Raw genomic sequence first — 24737 nt, 5'->3', positions numbered from 1 at the left:
GCATGTTCTCAGCCTGCTCACGCCATTCCTCCCTTTCTCTTTGAGTATTCTCAAGTTGTTTATGCAAATCCTGTATCAGTTTTTGAGTAGCTTCCTCACGCTTATGATATTCCTGTATAATCTTCTGGGATGCCTCCTCTCTCTCCCTATCACACTCATAGATAGTCCATTGTAAGTTGTCAAACTTCTCATTTATCATGTTTGCCACCAGTGTTTGTAGAGCTATTTGTCAACTCTCCTCTGGATTGTTCATTATCTGATCTGACCCCTGATTATCAAGATTGGGAATTGAGATACCTGAATTTGCCATTTTTCTTGTGTTTTTCCGGCTTACTCTGCCCATTTGAGTTGAAGATAGCACCAGTTTTGTGCTAGAACACTATCTTACGGCAACCATCAACCAAAGTTTGCATTTGTACAGTCAATAGTCTACAGATACAATCTAGTTCAACAGATACATCTATTCAACCTCAAACAACTATATTTTAAAGGACTTCGAACCGCAGAAAAGAATTTGGAAAACCAGAAATTATTAGGATTAGGGAGAGATGTGGGTGAAAAATGGGAATAGATTGGTGTGGGGAGGCACAGGGAGAGTTAACTATGTCCTAATCACAATGCAGGAAATGGGTTGGGTAGGATGCAAGTAGAGAGAGAGAGAAAAAGAAGAGAGGGATAGGGGAATGAAAAGAGACCAGAAAAAAATAGAAACGTAAAAATTAATGTTATTGTAGAGATTAAAAGACCATCTATTTAGAGAGGAATGTGAATATGTTGTGAGAAAGGGAGGGACATAGAGGAGATGTGAAAAACTTTAAGGATGGGAAAGGGAGAAGAAAAGATCAGAAGTTCAGTAGAGCTAGACAAAAAACAAAAAGATAATTATCAAAGAAAGAAAAAGAGAAAGAAGATAAGAAAAGAAAGGAAAATGCTCATTTACATATTCCTAAAATAAAAATTTTAAGAGGAGAAAAAAAAAGTTACTGGAAATCAATTATTTTTTCAGAAGAGGCAAAAATTAAAGATTAATAAAAGTTTTAAAAGAGAAAAAAATTATATATATATAAGGTAACAAAAAACAAAAAACAAACAAAAAAAAAAGAAAAGAAGAAGAAAAAAAAGAAAAAAAAAGAAAAGAAAAAGTCCTTTGATTTTTTGGGGGGGAGGGGTCGGAAAATCCTGTATCTGTATCTCCCTTTTGTCTGTAACCAGCCTTTTTTTGGAGTCTCTGGTCAGCTTGAGTTCCTGTGGCTTGATTGGTTTCTTAAGTCAGTTTGTTGGAAGAGGCAGAAAAATGCTCTGCTTTACCCAAGATTTTGAGATCCCCCTTCCAGGTAGTTTTCTAGGAGGGTGATCTGCTTTGAGAATCATAAAAGAGGGGGATGCAGTGGTGAGGCTAGGTTCTGGGTAGAGTTGAGGCCTTTCAACAATAGGTAGCTTTTTCCTGGGGCTGTTTTGTGCAAAAAAAATCTCCCAGAGCCCAGCCTGGAGCTGTTCTCAGGGATTTTGTTTTTCAATTGATTGTTGAGGCTGCTAGAGGGAGGGGCAGCCTCTGGCTCTGGTTACCCAGTGAGGGAAGCCATTCCAATGGCTGGTGCCTGACCTGGGTGACTTTTCCCTGGATGGAGCCGAGTCTGGCAGGTCACTTTGCCGTTAAGTTCTTGTGACCTGCTAAATGACTCGTTTTATTCCAAGGCCTGGGTTGGAGCTGGCAGCTCCTCCGAGCTTTGTTGGTATCCAAGATGGAGATCACCGGTGCTGTGGGGGGAGGGGTGGCCTTCCCTCCTCTGCTCCCTGAGAAGGAGTGAGGATGTCAGGCTTCTACTCACGCCAAGTCTTGGATCCTGGGTCGTCTCTGGTCTGCAAGCTGCAGGATGAAGATGTCTGCCCTTTGTTAGTTCTTGCTGCTGTTGAGTAGAATCTGCTCGCCCGCTGCGTCTGGCTCCTTCATCCTGGACTCTATGTGTGAGCACTCAGGTATGGCTCCCGGCTGCGGTCTCCGCCGCTTGCGACCCTGCCACCGCCGTGGCGGCGGCTGCTGGCGAGCACTCAGGTGTTTCTTTTTGCCTTGGCTTCCCTCTCTTGTCTAACTCTCTGTCCTGTGATGGCACACTTGGTGTGATTCTCTGGCTTAGGACTGTTCACTGGAACTCTAAAACTGCTTTCTATGCGAGAGCTTGTTCAGATTACAGCTTCTCCTCCGCCATCTTCCCGGAACTCCCTCACACTACTTTTAATATTCTTATTTCATCACTTTTTTCTTTTGCAGGGTAAGGGGAGAAGTGAAGTGTGGAGAGGCACCTAACTGCATGTGCTTTGTGATATGTGATGGTTTCAGCAGTTGAAATTTTGTGGTTTGTGTACTGGATAGTTTCCAAGTTGGTAAAGTCCAGAGAAAGCATTCAAGAAGTAAAAACATGCAATGTAGGAAAAACTACACTTAAAATATTCACACCAAAATTAGTTATTTAGTCACAAGTTCAACATGTTGCTGCCTTTGATGATTGATTGGTATCCATCAATAGCACCCAGATAACTCTCTATCCTCTTAAATGTTGTTTTCCTTTTTACAGATATCCTGCCTTGTTCATCTGATTCCTGAGCATAATTGCTTTGTCTTTGATTTCAAAATCAGAACTTTTCAGAGAAAAAGAAAACATAAACTTGAAAAGTTTTCTTGTCTTGGATAATAAAAGTAGGAATGAGCAATGGTATAATACAGAAAGAAATAGTTTCATATTTTTAACTTGATGCCTTATCTGCTGTGGGAATTTAGTACTTCTTGATATTTTGTTAATCATAGTTAACTTTCCAGATTGTTACTTGGATTGCACTTAGAAAGTGCAATCTCTCCCATGTGGCACCTTCAAATTTCCAAGGTTGATTCTCAGTCTGAAGACTCATAATCATTCAAGTCTCAACATTTTAATGAAGAAAGGAGAAGATGTGCTTAGACTGTCCAAGTTGTATCTACTTGAGCAAATTTGTGTCTTTTCTTGGGAAACAAAGCAAATTCTTTGCCCCTGTGAAATTACTACTGAGTCATTATTCATGTTTCCCTTTTTTCTGGGCCTCCCAAGAAGCTCAGAAACAAATCATAATCAATTTGTGACAATGATCCCTCAGAATTTTTTTGTGTAAAAACATTCCCTTATACTTTCTTTTCTTTTGTTTTTCTTGTAAATCTATTTCATTAACTATATCATTTTTACTGAGATTGCTCCATAAACTAACTCAAAACTTCACTGGAATAAAAAATTGCTTACATAAAAAGGGAAATTCATATGCCTTCTCTCAATGTAGATGCTGGTATAGACCCAGGACACTTTAAAAAGCCTGTTACACTTTTTAAAGAAGGGAATTCATTCCTATGCCTTAGTCAGTGTCCAGTACAAAAAAGCTCTGTAGCACCACTGTGAACTTGTGACAAATTAAAGAATTACTTTCAAGATTTAGAAAGTTTCTTTGCTGCATACATCAGCACTGTCCTTAAATCTCTTTTTCAGTTCAATTTTATCCATAAAGTATTTCTATCTATGGGATTTTTAACAGATATTTATAATTCAGAATAAAACTTATATGCATATTGTTTCCTGGTCCTTGAGGGTATCTCTATATAATTGTAAGTAATCCTCAAAAGCCCTGCAATAGCTTCATAATGGCGGCTCTATTTCAAAAGTGTGGAGACATAAGACCACATCCCAGTAAGCGGCAGGGATGGGACTGCAAGGCAGGTTCTTTTACTTCTAGGCCAGTCTGTTCTGAACTCTGAACCATGCCAGTATTCAAGCGTCTAAAAGTTAATGGTCCTCTCCCCAGAGGACATGGAGGTTCTCAGGAAGCCGACCTCATCGTACTCTGCCTTGTTACCGCTGAATATCAGAGGCTGAGTGGACCGAGGGAGCTCATGGCCCAAACTCTAACACTGTCTGCCTTTATGGCTCTCTTTTCAGATTTCAAATCTAAATGAGCTTGGAATTTTTTCAGCCTTGTATATTTTAAATAATGCATAGGTACTTACTATAAACACAAGCTTTTCAGCAAAACTCCCTTTGCAAATCAATTACAAAATGGTTTTGTGTGTGAGGATAAAGATCAGAAATTTTGGGGAGGGAAGGGAAGACATATTTAAAGTAAAATAATTCATACAAAGTCCTTGCATTCAGAAAAGAAAAAAAAGCACAATGTTAATAGAATTATCATTGTTTGAATTGATACATTTAAAACAGAGATAAAGCATCTTTTTATTATTTGAATTTTATATTTGTAAGTCTAGCATGTCAAACACAAATAAGAGCTCTTTTTCTTTCTTTTAAGTGAACATATAGCTTAAAAATATATTGCCTTTAAGTAGTTATACAAATAGGTTTTCTTTCAAGGTGTCATTTTCTGACACAAGACATCTTGATTACTGTATCTCCTTTAAGCATTCTCTGTTCTCCTCCCCTGCCCCCAAGCCACCAATACTACGATTTGAACTGAAGGCCTTGTGCTTATTAGGCAAGCACAAACCTCTAGCCCTTTTTCGCTGTTAAGCTTATTTTCTCAGATAGGGTTTCTCTCTTTTTTATCTCTGTTTCACAGTGTCTGTTTCTGTTTCTGTCTCTGTCTCTGTCTCTCTCTCTCTCTCTCTTGAACTTTAGGCCTATTTTATTTCCATTACAGCATGTGAAGAAGTCTTGTGAGGAATAAATGATGATGCTCCCTATGTTTTATACCACAACTCAGATAGCTTTTTAGCATTTAAAAGACTTTTTAAATCTATAGATTTATCCAGAGTGAATTAACGAGGCATAGGCCTAATGGAGGACGAAATGTTATTCATTAACTTTTGGCTCAGGGAAACCCCAGACTGCAATCTTCCTACCTAGCTGAGATCACAAGTGGGAACTATCATGCCCAGCTTACTGAATGAGATAGGATTTCACTAGCTTTTAGTTAGGACTAGCCTTGCATCCCAAACTTCTTGATCTCCACCTCCCATGAAACTATGATTACAGGTACACGCCACCTTGACAAGCTCTATTCAGAACTCCTGAATTTCTTTTCCACCCCCATACAAAGCAGTTATGTGCACCCATCCCCAAGCTTCCAAAAATCATTATTGACATCTCCATTCTCCTTTTGAATTAAGCACAGGAATCATTTTTACCTCCTTGTTTTCCTTCACATATTACAGCAAAATATCCCTGTAATCACATTACGGACACACTACTGAGTTATACAGAGGTCTTGCTCTAGTGGTCACCTACCTGCATACTACATTTCCACTGTTTCTTCTTGCCCACTACATACCGTAGCAATAGATGGAATTTTTGTTTAGTGTGTAATTCATTTGGTTCTTCCTATCCATTGCCTTTTGAATTTTTGAGATCAGACAATAACCACCTCTTTCTCTTTCTTTCTTCTTTCCTTCTTTCTTTCTCCCCTCTCTCTCCCTCCCTTTCTCTTTCTTTCCCTCTTCCTTCCTTCCCCCTTCCTTCCTTCCTTCCTTCTTTTCTTCCTTCCTTCCTTTCTTTTTTTCTTTTTGTTTGTTTCTTTCTTTTCTTTCTTTTTCTCTCTCTCCTTCCTTCCTTCCTTCCTTCCTTCCTTCCTTCCTTCCTTCCTTCTCTTTCTTTCTTTTCTTCCTTCCTTCCTTCCTTGTTTCTTTCTTTCCTTCCTTCTGTCCTTCTTCTTTCTTTCTTTCTTTCTTTCTTTCTTTCTTTCTTTCTTTCTTTCTTTCTTTCTCTTCCTTTTTATTTCTTCTTTCCTAACATCCCCCTTCCTTCCTCCCTTTATTCCTCCTTCCTCTCCTCCTCTTCTCTCTCTATATGTGTGTGTGTGTGTGTGTGTGTGTGTGTGTGTGTGTGTGTGTATACATGTGTGCATGCATGCGTACACATGCATGCCAGTATTTGGACTTGAACTCATGGCCTTGTACTCTCTCAGCATTTTTGTCTCAAAACCCTACCATTTGAGCCACATCTTTGCCTCTTTTTGCTGGCTAATTGGAGACAGAGTTTTTCTACCCAGGCTGGCTGAGAACCATGATCCTCAGATCAGATCTCAGCCTCCACTTCCAGCCTTCCACCCTTGGATTACCCTTGGGATTCCTTGAACTCCAGTCTGCAAGAGGGGTGGCCTTCTTGTTTGTCTTTGAAATGTCCTGGCTTGGCCTTCACCTCAGGCTTTGTGTTTCTCACATCTTTCTGCCTTAAGCCATTTCTTCCTGGACTCTGTGTTGTCTAGTCCTTCAATTCAGTGTCCAGTCTTCAGAGCAGCTCTTCACTCTACCAAAGTGTGGCTCCTTCATCTCTCCTGCTGTTTCCTCCCCCTGCTGCTTTTTCTTCATAGCAAGTTCACTACCTGGTTGCTGCCGAATGCACATTCATTTCTAATCTGCCTCTCCTCTGGGAGCATTGGCAACAGAGGCCCCTGTCCACTCCAGCCCTCATGCTTACAGCTGTTTGTATATGAACGATGCTTTGCTATAACTTATAATCTATAATCAGAAATAAAGTATGTGCTTTCTCCAAAGCATGCGCTAAAATCCCATTTATACACTGAGAATATTCTTCAAAATGCAGCCTTAACAAAGAAAAAATGAATGCTCAGGAAAATTGAGAAGCTCAATGAAGAAAGTGAAACGTGAGCTGAGCATGACCTGAAATGTGGCATTACAGAGACTGAGAATGGTAGTAATGGAAGAATGAAACTGAGACTGAAATTAAAAATAGGAAAGTCAATGAAAGCCAGTTTCTGGGTCATGGATGATGGAGCAGCAGAGGGAATCAAAATCTGTAATGCACTATGGAGAAGGATGTGCCCTGGGAAAAGAGCTGCCAAGGTCTACACTCCGTTTCAAAGCTTGGGTAACCCTTTAATGAAGATGACAGGCACAGTGGTGTAAGACTAGTTGCAGAGGGCATCTGAGATGGCAAGAGTGAGATCACATAGCTCATATAAAGTAATTGTACTACAAGAATATAGAAATGTTGCTCATACAGAAACCACACACAGAACAGGCCATGTGCAAGAGGAGTACAAACTGTTTTCAAGATCAGGATTCCTAGAATCATGTTTAATACTATACATGGCTAATTCCACAAACTATCCACATGCAAAAAAAGAAAAAAATTCTAATGTACTAGATGAAAAAGAGGAAAAGACAGTGGTTCAAAACAGCAGTTAAACATGGATGTGATATAGAGTTGAGCATCCCATAGAAATATTGCTGAAGAAATCTGGAGAGTCTAAATCATTGCACACATGTACAAACATGAACACGCTTATGCTTTCCATACAGAATAACATAGGAGAATATTTCTGCATGTAATTGATTAAAGATATGTCCTGGTAATAATTTGACAACATTGTTCAGAGCCAGAATCCCTGGGATTCGAGAACAGATCAGATTGCAAATTAGTTCAGCCATCTTCTCAGTTATTCACTCTTTGAAGCCTCCCTTTTTCTCATGGGTAAAGGAAGATTTCTAACAATTTATGTGCTATAATATTTGTGACTAATTTGTGCTAGAAGTATTACAAGTGGAACATAGCTCATGAAGAATAGACCCATTCCTATGAATGGCTTGAAGTCAACTATCCTTTATTCACCATTTATCTGCCCTTCATGCAGCAAATATATAATTAATAATTATTGTATGCCAAGCATCACTTTAAGAGAATCAACAGGCATAGAATATATTCTTTCCCTTAGAGAATTCAACAAGAAGCCATGTGCTGGTGGCTAATGCCTATAATCCTAGCTACTGAGGATCTGAGAATTGTGGTTCAAGGCCAACCCAGTCAAGAAAGTCCATGAGATTCTTATTTCCAATTAATCACAGAAAAAGCCAGACATGGCATTATGGCTCAACTCAAGTGTTATTCTCAGAAACAGTGCCCAAGCCCAGAGTTCAAGATTTATGACCACCAACAACAAAAATTTAACAAGGTCAGTTGCAGTAGCTTAAGTTTATAATCCCAGTTATTGAAGAGGCAGAGTCAGAGACCAGTTTGGTTAGAAAATTGGAAAGATCACCTCTGAATCAATAGCTGACTGGTACTGTGTGCCATCCCAACTATATTAGAAGTATAAATAGGAGAATCATGGTTCAGGCCACCTGGGAATAACCATGAGGTGAGATCTTATCTGAAAAATGAAGCAAAAATGGCTGGAAACATGGCTCAGGTGGTAGAATGCCTGCCTAACAAGCTAAAACACCACTAACTTAAGGAGGAAGAGGAAGAGGGGGAAGAAGAAGAGGAGGAGATTAATTAAGAAGGAGGTTAATTAAAGGTTAATTTGACTTCAGGATTTGACTAAGATTTCAGTTACTGATAGACATGAATTTATTTAGCAACATGCAGATTTGTATACCCATGTTTGTATCTGTATTTTCTTGTAAATCATATTAGAATTTTTCCTACAAAGGTTACAGATAGCCATATACACATATGAACACTTCCATGTTCTGCATTCTGTCAGTCTAAATAGTGCTAAGCATAGTTTTGTGTAGTTCAGTTCTCCAAGTTGGTTCACAGGACTATCCTCAATAGATTCCACACCTGGGTTTGTCCAAAGGGATTCTACTGCTTGTACAGCAACTATGGGAACAAGTGCCATGTCTACCTTGAGTCCACTAGATGTTGCAATGCAGCAGTGTGTTCCACAAGGGCGTTCAGTGGTCTCACTTCATCATCTGTCTCATTCTCCTTTCCATGTCCATTTCCTGGAGAATGAAGTCATTTATTTATCTTTCCTTTTTCCACTTCAGGATGGTCATTGGCATTTTTTTCTTATTTTGACTTGCCACCCATTCCTAGCATCCCTGCAATTTTGCCAGAACTAGAGTTGATATTCACTTTGAAACTTTTATTAAAATAAAATGCGTAAGCAAGATTACCTTGGTTATGAATTTGTGCCTCCATGTTGTGTGTGTGTGTGTGTTTGTGTGTTTGTGTGTGTGTGTGTGTGTTGGAGCTGGGGCTTGAACTCAGGGCTTACAGTGCTGTCCCTGAGCTTTATTTGCTCAAAGATAGCACTCTATCACCTGAGCCACAGCCACTTCCAGCTTTTGGATGGCTAATTGAAGATAAAAATGTCATGCACTTTCTTGTCCAGGCTGGCTTAAAACTATTGGCTATACATGTTTAGAAAAGTGAAGTTAGATACTTAATTATCACCCTGCACCAGACTCAACTCGAAATAGATCACAGACCTTGAAGTAAGAGCAGATCCTCTGAAAATATTACAGGAAGGGGTAGGAGATACACTAGGACTCCTTGGCACAGGTTGAAACTATCTAAATAAAGATCAAGAAACACAACAAATACAAGAAAAGCTGGATAAAATGGGATTGCATTAAACTGTGGAGCTTCTGCATGTCAAAGGACATAGCTAGCATGATAAAGAGAAAGCCCACAGATTGGGAGAAGATCTTTACTAGCTATACAACAAACAAGGATCTCATATCAAAAATATACTTAGCATTCAAAAATTAAACCCTCTAATAAAAAATCCTCAAAGAAAGAACCACCCCATTAATAAGTGGGCTAAAGAATTAAGAAGAGACTTCTCTGGAGGTGAAACAAGAATAGTCAATAGACACATGAAGAAAAGTTTAACATCTCTGGTCATAAAAGAGATGCAAATCAAAACCACATTGAGATTACCTCACCAGAGTTAGAATGGTCATTATCAAGAGCACAAATAATAACAGATGCTGGTAAGATGCTGCTAAAAAGGAAGGTTACTACATTGTTGGTGGGAATGTAAACTTGTTCAACATTCTGGAAAACAGTATGGCAATTCCTCAAAGGACTAAACCTAGAGCTTCCCTATGATCCGGCAATCTTACTCCTGGGCATTTACCCAAATGATAACACACAAGACTACATTAAAGCTACCAGCACAACTATGTTCACTGCACTATTATTTATCATAGCTAAGATATGGAACCAATCCAGATGCCCTCAGTAGGTGAATAGATCAAGAAAATGTGGTATATATACACAATGGAATGCTATGCTTCCATCAGAAAGAATGATATCATCCCATTCGTAAGGAAATGGAAAGACTTGGAAAAAATCATATTAAGTGATGTAAACTAGACCCAAAGAAACATAGGTTCCATGAGTTCCCTCGTTTGTAATAATTAGTATATGTCTAGGATAATCCAAACAGAAGATTACAATAGCTCAATAGCTCTGTACATATGACCATATAAAATATTGCTAATAGAAATGAACTCCAAGATATGCAAACAAGTTTTGTTGTTGTTGTTGTCGTTTTTAATTTTTAATTTTTAATTTTTTTTTTGTTGGTTGTGGGGCCTGAACTCTGGGTCTAGGCACTATCCCCCAGCTCTTCAGCTCAAGGCAAGCGCCCTACCACTTGAGCCACAGTGCCACTTCCAATGTTGCTGCAGTTTTTAATATGCTGTGTGAAGTTATTTCTTTTTTCTTCTATTTATTTCCTCCCTTTGGTTTATACTCTGTTGTCACTGTTTCTGATTTTGGTACCCTATGTCTTGTATAAAATTTTAACTGATTTGGGGAAGGGAAGGGGAATAACAAAATGGTGAAACAATGGAAAAAGGGTGGACCATGCAAGAGCAATATTCACAAGACACTATGTTGGAAACGAACTTTACAGCTTTCGGAAGGAATTGGGGTGGAGGGAAAGTGAGAGAAAATGAGGGAATGGGCAGCAATGTTCGACAAGAAATGTACTCATTACCTTACTTATGTAACTGTAACCCCTCTGTATATCACCTTTACAATAAATTAAATTAAATTTAAATTTAAAAAGTTTCTTTTACCATTATCAAAAATTGTCTTTTTCTACTTAGCCTTCTCTTCAAATTCGAGAGGCACCCCGCTTTCCAACCTTCTTACCCCTCACTCACATCCCAGTTTCTGGCTTTTACTTCCTTTTAATAAAGTTTGGCTCTGTCCTCTTTTACTTGATATATAGAATTCTAGAGACTGGCTTTGAGTGATGGCCTCACCCTAGGACCAGGGCAATGTGGAGGGAGGCCAAGCTAGCTGGCTCTGGTACTTTGGCAGTGATGCTGAGAGCCACCTGCACAGAGCAATGTATCTCCAGGCTTTTCCAGTGGTTCACAAGCATCCCAGAGATGACTGAAGAAGCTGTTCTCTCTCCCTTTCTGTCTGACCCATACAAGGACATGCCTGAGTATAGCTTTGCTGTGAAGTTTAGGTAACATGGCAAAAGCAAGAGGGTCCAGCACACCATGAGCAAAAAAATAGTTTATTTGTGTTTACATCAGGAATATATGAAGATATAGAAATGTTCATATAAGTATCCATTTGCTTGTTACAGCTAGCTAGCAGGGTAAGAAGATGAAGTCCTTCCTTATGGACTGAAGCTGCTTGACCTTCCTCGCCCCATTTGCAACTGCTTCTCTCCCCAGGGACTCCAAACTCTGTCAGAATTCTCCAAGGCGCTCCTCGCAAGACAAAAAAATACTTAAGTAGCCCTCTCTGACTTCTTGTAAGTGAAAAAAAGCCCAAACACACAAAACCTTCAATAGCCTTTGAGAGTTTGAATGGTACTTACCCCATAGTCAAATTCACAAAAGGATCTGCCATTGGTTTGCAAAATTTAATAATATTTTTTATCTTTATTCACCATTGATCATTTACTTTGGACCATGGATCATATATTCCTTTACTTCCCCAGCGTATGACCTGTGAGAAATATAAGGGGTATTTATAGATACAGTGTGACTAACCAACGTCAAAAATGAATCCACATGAATTACCAGGACATCATGTAGCTTGGTCTCCAGCTCCTTCACTTGCATAATGGAATCTCTCAAGGCTCTGTAGCAGGTCCTAGAGTTGCTAGGCTGGTGACTCACACCTGTAATCCTACATACCTAGAAGGTTGAGGATCATGATTCAAAACCAGCCAAGGCAGACAAATCCAAGAGATTCTTATTGCCAGTTAACCAGAAAGAAAAAAGGATCTGGGGTGGCTCGGGTTTGGGGCGGTGTTGAAGTGTAAATATGGGTCAAGTTATGGAGCTCCAGCCATGAATGAAAAAGTTAAATGAGAGAATGAGGCCCCGTGAGTTAAGCTCTGGTACCAGCACACACACACACACACACACACACACACACACACACACACACACACACACACACACACACACACACATCCTAGAATTATGGTCATATGTTTCTCCTAGCTTTGCAAAAGTAAGATAGTTCAATCGAAATCAGTCCAACTTTTGTCATCATTTTCCTCTCGTGACAGTGGAGAGAATAGTAGCAAGTGATGACACATTTTGGGGGGTAGTAGTGACATACCTATGGTTAGCCATTGACAGTGATCACAAAGTAGGACATATCTGTAACAACACAGCCACATCATGACCCATAATACAGGACCAGAGGTTGTGTCACAGCATCAACCTGACACTTTCTTCACTCCTAATTTTATTTTTATATTTACTATTTTTCCTAAAAGAAGGCCTCTAAAATTTGATTTATTCCTGAAAGGAATGAGATGTAATCAAAATTTAAATTCACGTCTGTTTGATTTCATAACCAGCCTTATTATGGTTTAGATTTAAACAATTAGTTAAAAATTAATCATTAATTTCTATTATATTTTTATTTTCTTTAGGTAGTTACAATGCAACACAGCACTTTAGAAATACAGTGCCATTCCCTGCCCTCCGCCCCCGCTTTTTTGTTGGTCGTACAGCTTGAACTCTGGGCCTGGGCGCTGTCCCTCAGCTCTTTAGCTCAAGGCTAGCACTCTACCACATGAGCCACAGTGCCACTTCTGATTTTCTGGTGGTTTATTGAAGATAAGTGTCTCACTAACTTTCGTGCCTGAACCACGATCCTCAGATCTCAGCCTCCCGACTAGTTAGGCTTACAGGTGTGAGCCACCAGCGCCTGCAAGTGAAGCATCATTTACTCATAATGACTATGAGCCAGTGACTGCAAGCGGACTCATTAATACCCCGCCTCAAAAAAAACTTGCAGTCCCTAATGCAGCTAGCACAAAGTTTATGAAGGCAAAAGCCACATCGAGGCAGATGTCACATGGATATGGGACTAGCAAAGTGTGTTTTCAGAAGCAAATCAAGTTATCCAGGGGTAACAATCAGGATCGATCAAAGGCCATTTATCTAGGGGGAACAATAAAGGATGAGCAAGGACAAGTATTCTCTGGAACACATTTTTTTTCTGAAGCTAAGCAACCTATAACACATCTACAATTTAACAACCCACAACACAGCTGTAGTTCAAAGAGAGTCCTATGTCACCTCTACAGTTCTCGATGAAAATGTCCTAACACCTATTAACACATCAAGATGGTGGTGAGGAAAAGATAGTATTATTTTGACAAAGTATCCATATTTCACCAGCTGAAGCTGCTTTTCATTTTTCTCTGATTATTCTTGAATTATGGATAGTGGTTCTAACTGGCAACATCTTTGACATCTTGTTGGATGAGAGACTTTCTAAAAACTCTTACAGTGAATTCTGACCCCTATCCCTAAGTGATAGGCATGCCTGAATTCCTAGAGGCAGGGACACGGACTTGGACAATCGGTTACTAGACCTGCCAGACCTGTACCACGAACTCATGAGACTCTTTGAACTCTCAAGTTCCCCATGACCCTGTCCCTGACCATGAACTTATTTAGGTCCCAGCACCTCAGCCATCATTTTGTGCCATGCCTCATGTCTCTTTGCCCTCCTCAAGTCACCATGGCATCCCTCTCAACTCTGCATTATAGTTGATCTGGTTTTTTAAAATTGTTATTCTGCTCTTTCTTTACTACCTACATGCCTCAGTGTTTTAAAACAGTACTAAGTATATTTGAGGCTGTGAATTTCTTGGGAACATGTGTCTCTCACAGTTGCTTGCTTTTTAATACAGACTCCTGATTAGACCTTTCAGACTGTGACTTCACTCTATCTTGTGATCAAATTCCTGTATAACATTCTAAGGCTACTATTTACTTTCCTAAGGAAAGACTTTAAGTTGGTTCCTTTTGTTCCTAAGTGGGTTTTGGTTATCTCAAATGTATTAAATTTTAAACCTATTTGGCATTTAAAACTTCACTCACATTTGTTATTTTCTTTTTTAAAAAATACAGATTTTTATTGTAAAGATACTGTACAGAGGGGTTACAGTTACATGAGTAAGGTAATGAGTACATTTCTTATCGAGCATTGTTCCCTCGTCCTTTGTTTTTTCCTTACTGTCCCTCCCCTCCCCAAGTCCCCAACTCTCTCCCCACCATAGTTATAAAGTTCATTTTCAACATAGTGTCTTTTACATCTCATTGTTACAGTTGGTCAACCTGTATCATTTCAGCTTTTTGTTATTTTCCTTCCCCTCCCCAAATTAAAAAAATGTATATACAAGATGCAGGGCACCAGAATCAAATACAGTAAAAACAGGGGTTATACCATGGAGGAAGAAAATTCAAGAGAAATAAAAAAATCACATAGTGTATTATAAGTACATTAAAAACAACAGCAAGAAAGATAAAACCTCTTGTATCCCTATCTTGGGATTCATTTTGCTTAGTGTCATCTTATATGGTCATATGCACATAGCTTTTGACATTTGTCGTTTTCTGCAGAACATTTTCTCAATGTTTTGTCCCAGTTCAGAAATTATCTTAATATTACTCACTTCCTGGATGAAACTCTAGTTCCTACTATGGAGAAAAAATAAGGGCAACTGCCATCTAATCTTCTCTCCCCCTCAACAGTTTGACTTCACAAGTTCTCATTTGTCTTCTCTATTAAAAAAAAAAGAAAGATAACTTTCCAAGGCATCTCTGATCCCATCTCTCCCTTTCTGACACATTACTATTTAATTTAGTATTTTCCATTGCTCCTATTTCTTGAATTTCTCTCCTCTGCCTTGATTGTACTATATAACACTCACTTGAAATAATTAAGCAACTGTCAATGCCATCCACTAGAATGGAAGGTATAACATGGACATGAAAGATGTCTATCTTTCCATTTCTAAATAGAGATTGAGGATTATATGGAGAACTTCAAAAAATGTTCCAAGTACAAAATTTCAGGTAACCTCCCAGAAATATGTTTTAGTATGCAATGGAAATTTCTTCAAGGTAAGAGTGGTTATCCCTGCCTTTTTTAAGTTTACATTTAAATAACATAAGCTAAATAATTAGAGGAGGATTGGAGCTGGTGTGCAGCTTCTTTGAGGGAGATTGTATATGACTATTCAGCTAAAGCACAGAAAGCCTTTAGGGGAGGATAGTAGGGGTGACAACGGGAGCAGCACTATCAGATATCCCATTCTTCAAAGGATAAGTTTGTGTCTACATCATTTTTGAGGGAGTTAATAACTGCAAGACTATTCAAGATTCATTTGGTCTAGGGGTGACAACTTGGGCTTGTTTTCTGCTAACACTGATAAGTTTTCTTTGGCTACATCATGGTGTTCATAAAAATTATACCAGCACATAAAAATTCTGAAGATCTATACTAATGCAAGCTGTGAGTCTTAAGAACCATTAGGAGATTTGACAATTCAAATTTCATTATGGAAAATGTTGGCTCAATCTGATAATTTATATTTGTTTGTTTGTTATGCCAGTACTAAGGTTTGAACTCAGAACTTGAGCTTTTTGCTCAAGGCTGGTGCTCTACCATTTGAGCCACAGCTTCACTTCTGTTTTTTTGTGGTTAATTAGAGATAAGAATCTGTGGAGGAGCCGGGCGCTGGTGGCTCACACCTGTAATCCTAGCTACTCAGGAGGCTGAGATCTGAGGAACGCGGTTCAAAGCCAGCCTGGGCAGGAGAGACCGTGAGACTCCTATCTCCAATAAACCACCAGAAAACCGGAAGTGGCGCTGTAGCACAAGTAGTAGAGCGCTCGCCTTGAGCTGAAGAGCTGAGGGACAGCGCCCAGGCCCAGAGTTCAAGGCCCATGAGTGACAAAAAAAAAAAAAAAAAAAGAATCTGTGGAGGGGAAGAGGAAAAACAAGTCGTTTAAATAAGGATACAGGTGGACCCATTGCAACAATGAGAAGTACAAGTTATGTCGAAAATGAACTTTACAACTTTGGTGGGGGGGGCAGGGAGGATTGGGTGGGGGGCGGGGGGAAGATGGGAAGGGATTGGAAGGGGAAAAAAAGGAGGAGGCTAAATGCTTGATAAGAAATGTACTCATTATCTTGCCCATGTAATTGTAACCCCTCTGTACAGTATTTTCACAATAAAAAAATTTAAAAATTTAAAAAATCGTAAAAAAATTAAAATAAAAAGAATCTCACAGCTTTCCTACTTGGGCTAGATCTTAGACTCTTTATTTTTTTTAATTAATTTACTTTAGTGTTATAGAGTTCAAGTACAGAGGGATTACAATTTCTTAAGTCAGCTATTGAGTACATTTCCCTTTTTTCTATTTTTTTTTAAATTTAATTTTATTGTCAAGGTGATATACAGAGGGGTTATAGTTACATACAAAAGATAGTGAGTACATTTCTTGTGGAGCATTGTTACCCCTCCCTCATTTATCTCCCACTTTCCCTCCTCTGAAAGGTTCCTCCCCACCCAAGTTGTAAAGTTCATTTCCAACATACTGTCTTGTGAGTATCACTGTTGCATTGGCTCGCATTTTGAGTAGCTAGGAATACAGCTGTGATATACCAACACCTAAATGGAGGTATTCAATAGATACTGATATCTAAACTTACAATTTCTCATTTACTTTTTTTTATTAAAATTGTGATCTCCTAACCTCACAAGTGTTGAAATTGATACTCCAAATTCATGTAGATAGGCATGACATATTTTCATTTCTAGAGCTCTGTCTACATCACACATTATTTCCAAACACTACTTGAATCTAATCATTTGTAATATGCAGAAGCAATAACCTGAATACTATTAGAGACATAAAATTCAGGTAACACTTTACTATTATTACCTTTTAGCACCTCCCTTTTAGTACAATGCAGTTTGCTCAGGAATTCTTGTCATTGGGCCAATCAACAACTCTAACCTACTTGATTACCTAACTTGCAGTTGTGTCCCTATTATAAAACTCATTGTCTATTGCAGCAAGCCCAAAATCTTCATTAGTATTTCTTAGAATCTTGCTCAAACCACATATGCTGAGCGTCAGGCCTTCTTCCTAGAGTTGTAATAACTTTTCTTTTAGTTTTTAATCAGCTAAGGGAAAATAAAAAGCTAAAACTGATTCTATAGTTTATTGTCATACTAAAAATCCCTTTTCTCTGTATCTTTAAACATTTATTGGTTGCACACTCCTTACTATCATTACAGAAGAAAATTCCAAGTGAACAGAGATTGCAAAAGTTCAAAGGCAGATGAATAAGCACATCAATGAGGACACTTACAGTGAGCCACACACACAGAAGTCACTGCCATTGTTCCATCTCTATTCTCTATAGCAGGCTGATTGTCAAAGGAAGCACTGGAATCTTTGTTGGGTTGCCTTCAGCCTTGAAAACTCACTTTGTCTATGAACACTACAAGCAAAATTATATGGTTTGTTAAAGAGTACAGGTACAAGTACAGGAATATACCATAGCTAATGACTAGTGCAGAAATAACCCATAACCAATAGCTAATCAGTAGAGGGATATAAAAGTGTGATTTCATTGGCATGGGTAATCCTGACAAGTAAGTTTCCACATAGTTTTCCAGAGTTTGGCTGTATCATAGCAGTGATCAATTATCTACGACAATAGTTGACTTGATAACAAATCACTTGTCAGTGGCCCTCCCTCTTCTGAGTGCTTTCTTCCTTACCTACCCATGTTCTTTGCATCTGTCAGAAGTCTATTTGACTCAGAGGTCTTTGGCTCAGAGTTTGATTTGAAGGGTACTTCGACTAAGATAGAATAACTTAAGACTTTCAGAATGTCTCTTCTAATAGAAAACAGATATGAAAATAGATACAAGAGTAAAGTCACAGAGGAACTTGAGGGAAAACAATTCCATCTGATCAAATTAGACATGGTGTCAAATTACAATGTGTCATTTGAAGTAAGTGGAGAATATTCCTGATTAGATAAAATAGTAGTAGCAGCTCAACTATTTCTGAATTTGATTCTCATGAAAGTTTTATAAGTGCTTTGAAAAATTTTATACGGTGCTTTCTTATATTCTAATTTTTATAAATGAAAAAATGGGCATTTGGAGAAATAATTCAATCTGTATGAAGTTGTTCTGCCTCCAAATGGAAGGTTTAAGATTTAACCCCAGTAAATACCTCCTGACAATCAAAGTTCTTTATGGCATTAAAAGAAAATAGCCTTTTAAGGCAGAGAGAGGTAAGCTTGAATTTTCTCATGAATTAGCTGAACAGAAATTAAAATCTAAGTCTATTATCTCAACTGAAATTGAAAGAATTATTCTGAAGGTCTTGGTATAAGGTTTTATTGAAATGTAACCTGTAATATATTTTGTTCAATGCTTGTCATTAAGTATGCATTAAAAATGAGCAACTCTTTTGTGACAATAACAATGATCATTGGGGGCATGTGAAAACCTCATGTGTTACATCTAAAAACGTCTTCTCAGCCCCTAATGGGATAGTTTCGTTGTGGAGTATAATTTTAAATGATGGAAAATGAGGTTGCAATAGAAACTTAGAAACCAGTATTTAGACATGTATGTCTGTTTCAAGTGGTTGACTATGTTCTGCAGAAACAAACCATCAAGGATTTTAAGCAAGAATAAAGGCATGTTAAGCATGCATTTTGGGATTAAGTAGAATGGGGTTGACATAAGATGGCAAACTAGAATCACTAAGAGGCCTGCAGAATTTTCAGGAAGCCTTTGGGTTCTGATGTAGAATTTTACCCATACTTATTGTATTCTAACACTTGCAATTATCCACAAAATTATTAAATGTGAGAGAGAGGGGGAGGTAAAGAGGAAGAAAGGCAGAAAGAGAGAGAAAAGGGAATGAAGGAGGGAGAAAGAAAGGAAGAAAGAAAGAAAGGAAGAAAGAAAGAAAGAAAGAAAGAAAGAAAGAAAGAAAGAAAGAAAGAAAGAAAGAAAGAAAGAAAGAAAGAAAGAAAGAAAGAAAGAAAGAGAACGTGAGAGGGAGGGAAGGAAGGAGAAAGGGAGAGAGAATGGGAGGGAGGCAGGAAGGAAGGAAGGAAGGAAGGAAGGAAGGAAGAAAGGAAGGAAGGAAGGAAGGAAGGAAGGAAGGAAGGAAGGAAGAAAACTGGAAAAAGAGAGGAAGAAAGAAGGAAAGAAAGAAAGACTTGGAAAAAATTATAATCAGTGAAGTAAGCCAGGCACAAAGAAACTTACGTCCCATGGTTTCCTTTATTTGCAATAACTAGTATATGTCTGAGTCAAGCAGAAAAAGACAGATAAGTTGATGTTAGGGAAGTGAACCCTAAGATATGTATTCAAATGTTTTTTTTTTCTTTCAGGTGATTGTTTCTAACACATTTATAAGATTATTTCTCTGTTGCTTTGTATGTCGCTCCCCCATGGTATAACCCCTGCTTTCACTTTATTTGAGGTTGGTATAATTTGTGGAGGGGAAGGGAAAAGAACAAATCGTTTAAATAAGGATACAGGTGGATCCATTGGAACAATGAGATGTACAAGTTGTTATGTGGAAAAACGAACTTTACAACTTTGGTGGGGGGCATATTGAGTGGGAGAGTGGGGGAGGACGAGAAGGGATGGGAAGAGGAAACAAAGGAGGAGGGTAAAATGCTTGATAAGAAATGTACTCATCTTGCCCAAGTAATTGTAACCCCTCTGTACAGTATTTTCATAATAAAAAAGAAAGAAAGCAGGAACAGAAGGAAGAAACCAAAACAGGAAATAATTGGGCTGAATTATCATAAAAAGGAATACATTATCACCAAAAACTTTGAAAGCATTCCAGGAATTCTAGTCAAGTCACATTATTTCCTCTGAGGGAATCAGTGCTATGACAGCCAGTCTCCAAGGTGCAATCTGATGATCTACATGTCCTTGAACTCATAATCTTAGGTAGCCAACCTGCCTCCCACATCAAATCAGTACTGTAGATATCGGAGTAAAAAAATACCAATGGATAAGGTAGTCTGTGAATAGCTTTCATCTTGATTTCCTAAATCACTCAACCGTGTGTACACCCAAACAGCTCCATGCAAAAGTCATTATAGAGAGAAAGAGAGGCTTCAAGTAGACAATCAAAGCCAGATTGTCCTTCCTTCAGATGACTAGTCCAGGTTGACTTCAGACTGCACTGCATGAGAGACTGAGCAAGGACAGACCAACATAGCCCTTTGGACTACTTGATCCACAGAAACTATGAGAAGGAATAAGGTAACTATTGTTGTTTTAAGCTATAAAGTTTGGCCATAAATTATATGCAGCAAAAACTAAAGCCTTAATATTTTTCGAGTCTTTCCTATATGCTAGGAATTCTATAGGTAATTTTATACTGTCCTAGAATTCTAAGATTTTCAATTCTAGATATTGAAATGTTGCTCATTTCTATGCCTACTTTTTTGAGAGAGAAAGAAAGAGAGGGAGAAAGAGAGAGATGACCACTTGACAGAATTTTGAAACGTTAAAGACAATCCATTATAAGTGGCAATGGTCTTTAAGCCATCTGATTCTAGTCTACTGTTTCTTTAAGCTTTGATTAAAGAAACAGATTGGGGAGAATCTGGAATGCAGAAATGATGGATAAAATGCAATAGCAAAGATGCCACAAAATACTATCCTCTTAGAGTGTGAGCTAGGATGAAAAGAATGGGCTAAGTCTAGGAGAAGAGGAAAAAATTGAGCAAAAAGAAAGAAAGAAAGAAAAGGAGAAATAAGAATTAATGAGAAATGTGAAGCAAAATGAATTTTCGCTGAAAGGCAGTTGAGACAGTGCAAACTAGTAATTCACTACTGATAGTACTCAAATGTCCAGCTCCATTTTGTAAAGCTTTGAAATACTCAGAAGTCACTGCTGTGGTGGGTACATTAATCAGGAAAGAAAACAAGATACCAATGAATTAGTTAATACCTTGACAAAAACTAAATTTTATGTCTGTTCCAAAGTAAGTTTATCACATTTAGGAGCTGAGCTTTTATTCAAACTTTAGGTAAAAAGATCTTCCCAGCCTTTCTTTACCAAAAATTCTTATTCATGTTACTTATAAACCTCCAGGGATTCATAAATATTCACATATGCAAATTGAGTGCTGATAGAGTGATAGAATTACATGCATGAGTCAACACCTTGGAATTTATTTCCATAACCTTCATTTAGTAAACCCAAGAACAGTTTGTTTTCTCATTTTCATAGTCTGACTTTGTAACTGTGATTGATTAATTCCTTATATGAGAATCTTTGTTTACAACCAGTAACAAAAGTATTTGTAGCATTAAAATGGAAATTATAGGATTGAAAAATAAAATTTTCTTATATAGAGAATTATACGGTGACCTATGATTGTGTCTCTGAATAGAAACTTTGTTTAAAAGTGGGGAGACTGTCTGTCTTTAGTCAGTAAATATATAAGATAAAGCTATCTTCTGTCAATATGGTAATAAGAGGACACCAAGGTGAGGAGATATTTTGTCTTTTTTTGAAGACTGGTCATTATTCATTTTTCAAAAAGCTATCTTTATGCCAACAGAATAAAAATGATAATTTGTGTCCTGATTTCCAAACAATTTATTTGAGAGGTGATTATTTTGGGATACCTTTGGAAAAAATGATTGTGAACCTTGGAATTAACATAATGAATCTACTTTATCTTCGTTTCCCTTTAAATATATGCCCACAGTTCTAAATTTCATTGTTAACTAACTTAAAAAAGTTATCATTACGAAATTCCTGGCTCTGAGAAAACATTCAGTCAGGAAAGTTATGTAAGACATAATACCAGTGGAAGCAAAATTTTCCCAATGGGGACTTATTGTTGAAACTACATATACAGTGAGAAAAATATAAAAATATGAATTTTTAAATTCTTAGCACAATGAAAAGTTGGTAACAGAACTAATAGAAACTTAATTTCTAATTAGTCTAATCTGCATTTGGTAAGATGATGTAGTTAATAAAAGAAACTCCCAGATCTGGGAATGTGGCTTAGAGGTAGGATGCTTGCCTTGCATGCATAAAGCCCTGGGTTTGATTCCTCAGTATCACATAAACAGAAAAATTCAGAAGTGGCACTGTGGCTCAAGTGCTCACTAGCCTTGAGCAGAAGGAGCTCAGATACAGTGCCCAGACCCTAAGTTCAAGCCCAGGTCTGGCAAAAAGTAAAAATTAAAATAAAATAAAAATAAATTCCCATATCTCAGAGGCTCCATTTGAGAGAAATTTTCCTTCACTGATGGCAAAGCCTGATTGAAAAATAACTTCCTACCAAATGATTCAAAGATTCATATTTTTTATCCTGTGGCTTTAACAATTTCATTAAGTTGTTTTCAAAAACATTGTTTTCTTTGTAAACATTTGGGTAAATGCCCAAAAGTGGGATTGCTGACCACACTAAAGCTACCAGCACAACTATGTTTATTGCAGCATTATTTACCATAGCTAAGATATGGAACCAACCCAGATCCCCCTCAGTAGATGAATGGATCAAGAAAATGTGGTATATATACACAATGGAATTCTATGCCTCCATCAGAAAGAATGACATTGCACCATTTGTTAGGAAATGGAAAAACTTGGAAAAAATTATATTAAGTGAAGTAAGCCAGGCACAAAGAAACATAAGTCCCATGGTTTCCCTTATTTGTAATATCTAGTATATGTGTGAGTCAAGCGGAAAAGGTCAGATAATGTGATGTCAAGAAAATGAACCCTTAGATATGTATTTTAATGATTTTTTCTTTCATGCATGTGTTTCTAACGCATTTATAAGATTATCTCTTTGTTGCTTTGTATGTCCCTCCCCCACAGTATAACCCCTGCTTTCACTATATTTGATGTCAGTATAACTTGTGGAGGAGATGGGGAAAAACCAGTTGTTTAAGGATACAGGTGGGCCTGTTGCAACAATGAGAAGTACAAGTTTCATTTCCAAAACGAGCTTTACAACGTCGGTGCGGGGGGGAGGGGAAGGGGAGGGAAGGAGAAGGATTGGGATTGGGGGGGAGGGGGGAGGCTGGGAAGGAATGTGAAGGGTAATCAAAGGAGGAGGCTGCAAAGCTTGGTAAGAAATGTATGCATTATCCTGCCCATGTAATTGTAACTCCTCTGTACAGAATGTTCACAAATAAAATTAAATTAAATTAAAAAAAAAACATTGTTTTCATTTTTGTCAAACCTGAAGGGAAAGGGACAGAGACAACTACACAAGGTACCTGTTATGGACTGGCCCTAAAGGACTATGCATTTTCTTTGCTCTCATTCTATTGACTGGAGTCACTTTGCAGTAACTTTAAGATACTGTCAGCAATAAATACGGTCTAGCTGGATGCCTAGAAAGAACAGAAAAATTTGATGTCAACAGCTAGAATTTTCTACCATCATAGCCAAATATTTTGTACGTTTTTATGTCAATCTGATATCAAAAAGAAAATGTCAATTTTCAATATTTTGTAAGAATAAACAAAAAATATAATTTTTCATTTCTTTTTTTTCAGTACTGCAATTTGAGCTCATGGTTTTGCCCTGCAAGTGTTGTACCATTTGAGCCATTCCCCAAGTTGTTTTTGTTTCAGTTATTTTTCTAAAGAGGTCCTCTGGTCTATGCCTGGACTATTCTAGACCACAGCCCTCTTGTTTATCTTTCCCACTTAAACTTGGAATGAGTCATTACACCCAGTTTTTAATTGATTGAGATGGAGTGTCTCCTACTTTTTATTCAGGCTGACCTTGAACCACAGCCCTCCCAATATTTACCTCCTCAGTAGATTGGATTACAGGCATGAGACACCAGGCTTCTCCTCAATCATTAATTTTTCAAAGATGTCAAATTTGTCCTTTTACACTTCAGGGAAACAAACATAACAATGTTGCTAGGCTTTTTGCTATATAAGCAATTCAAAATATATGTGTATTTTTGTTTAAGTTTGGCATTGACATATGAACCTGAAATCTTTACCTTTAAAAAGTTCACATATTCTATTTTGTCATTATTGACCTAAGTAGAAATAAAAAAGAGGTTTATGTTGCCAAATTATCACACCATGTGGCCTAAAGCTCTCTCCTCAATCATGACAGTGCCAAACTTGACAGGATCATTCTCTTGTCCCTGTCCTTAAAAATATTCTTGTAGCTTCTCTTCCCCTTATATATCTCAAAATAAATCTCTGTGCTATAATTAAAAGGAGCAGTATACTCTGGTAATGGAAATCATGGGAGTGTTCTTGAGACAATTTGTTTCTCAGCTCAAGTTTACCATAAGAGCTGTTTTTAGTACAGGGATTCTCAAGGGAAATCAAGAGAACTTGCTGAGAATTTCCAGGACAAGTGCAAGGTGCAGGTATGACATGGATATGACAACTGCAATTTCCAGAGCAACTTTCGGCCCCTAAACCAGAAACATCTGTCAATTACACCCCCACACCTTTCATCTAATTTCAACTCAGTCATCAAAGTAGTTAAACTGGGAATGCTCTATTTCATGAAGGTGTCAGTATTGTGGTAATTTATTGAGAGATGAAAGAATATTCAATATATATTATGTTAAATGGTTCTTTGTCTACTAAGTGATTTGAATAACAGAAGGAGGTCTTTGAATTCACCATTGTTATTTGATTTTTTTCCCTTA

This window comes from Dipodomys merriami, unplaced genomic scaffold (genome assembly GCF_024711535.1).
Source record: "Dipodomys merriami isolate MVZ:Mamm:240054 unplaced genomic scaffold, mDipMer1.0.p SCAF_276, whole genome shotgun sequence".
NCBI classification, from domain to species: domain Eukaryota; kingdom Metazoa; phylum Chordata; class Mammalia; order Rodentia; family Heteromyidae; genus Dipodomys; species Dipodomys merriami.
Note: the sequence above shows the minus strand (reverse complement) of the source record.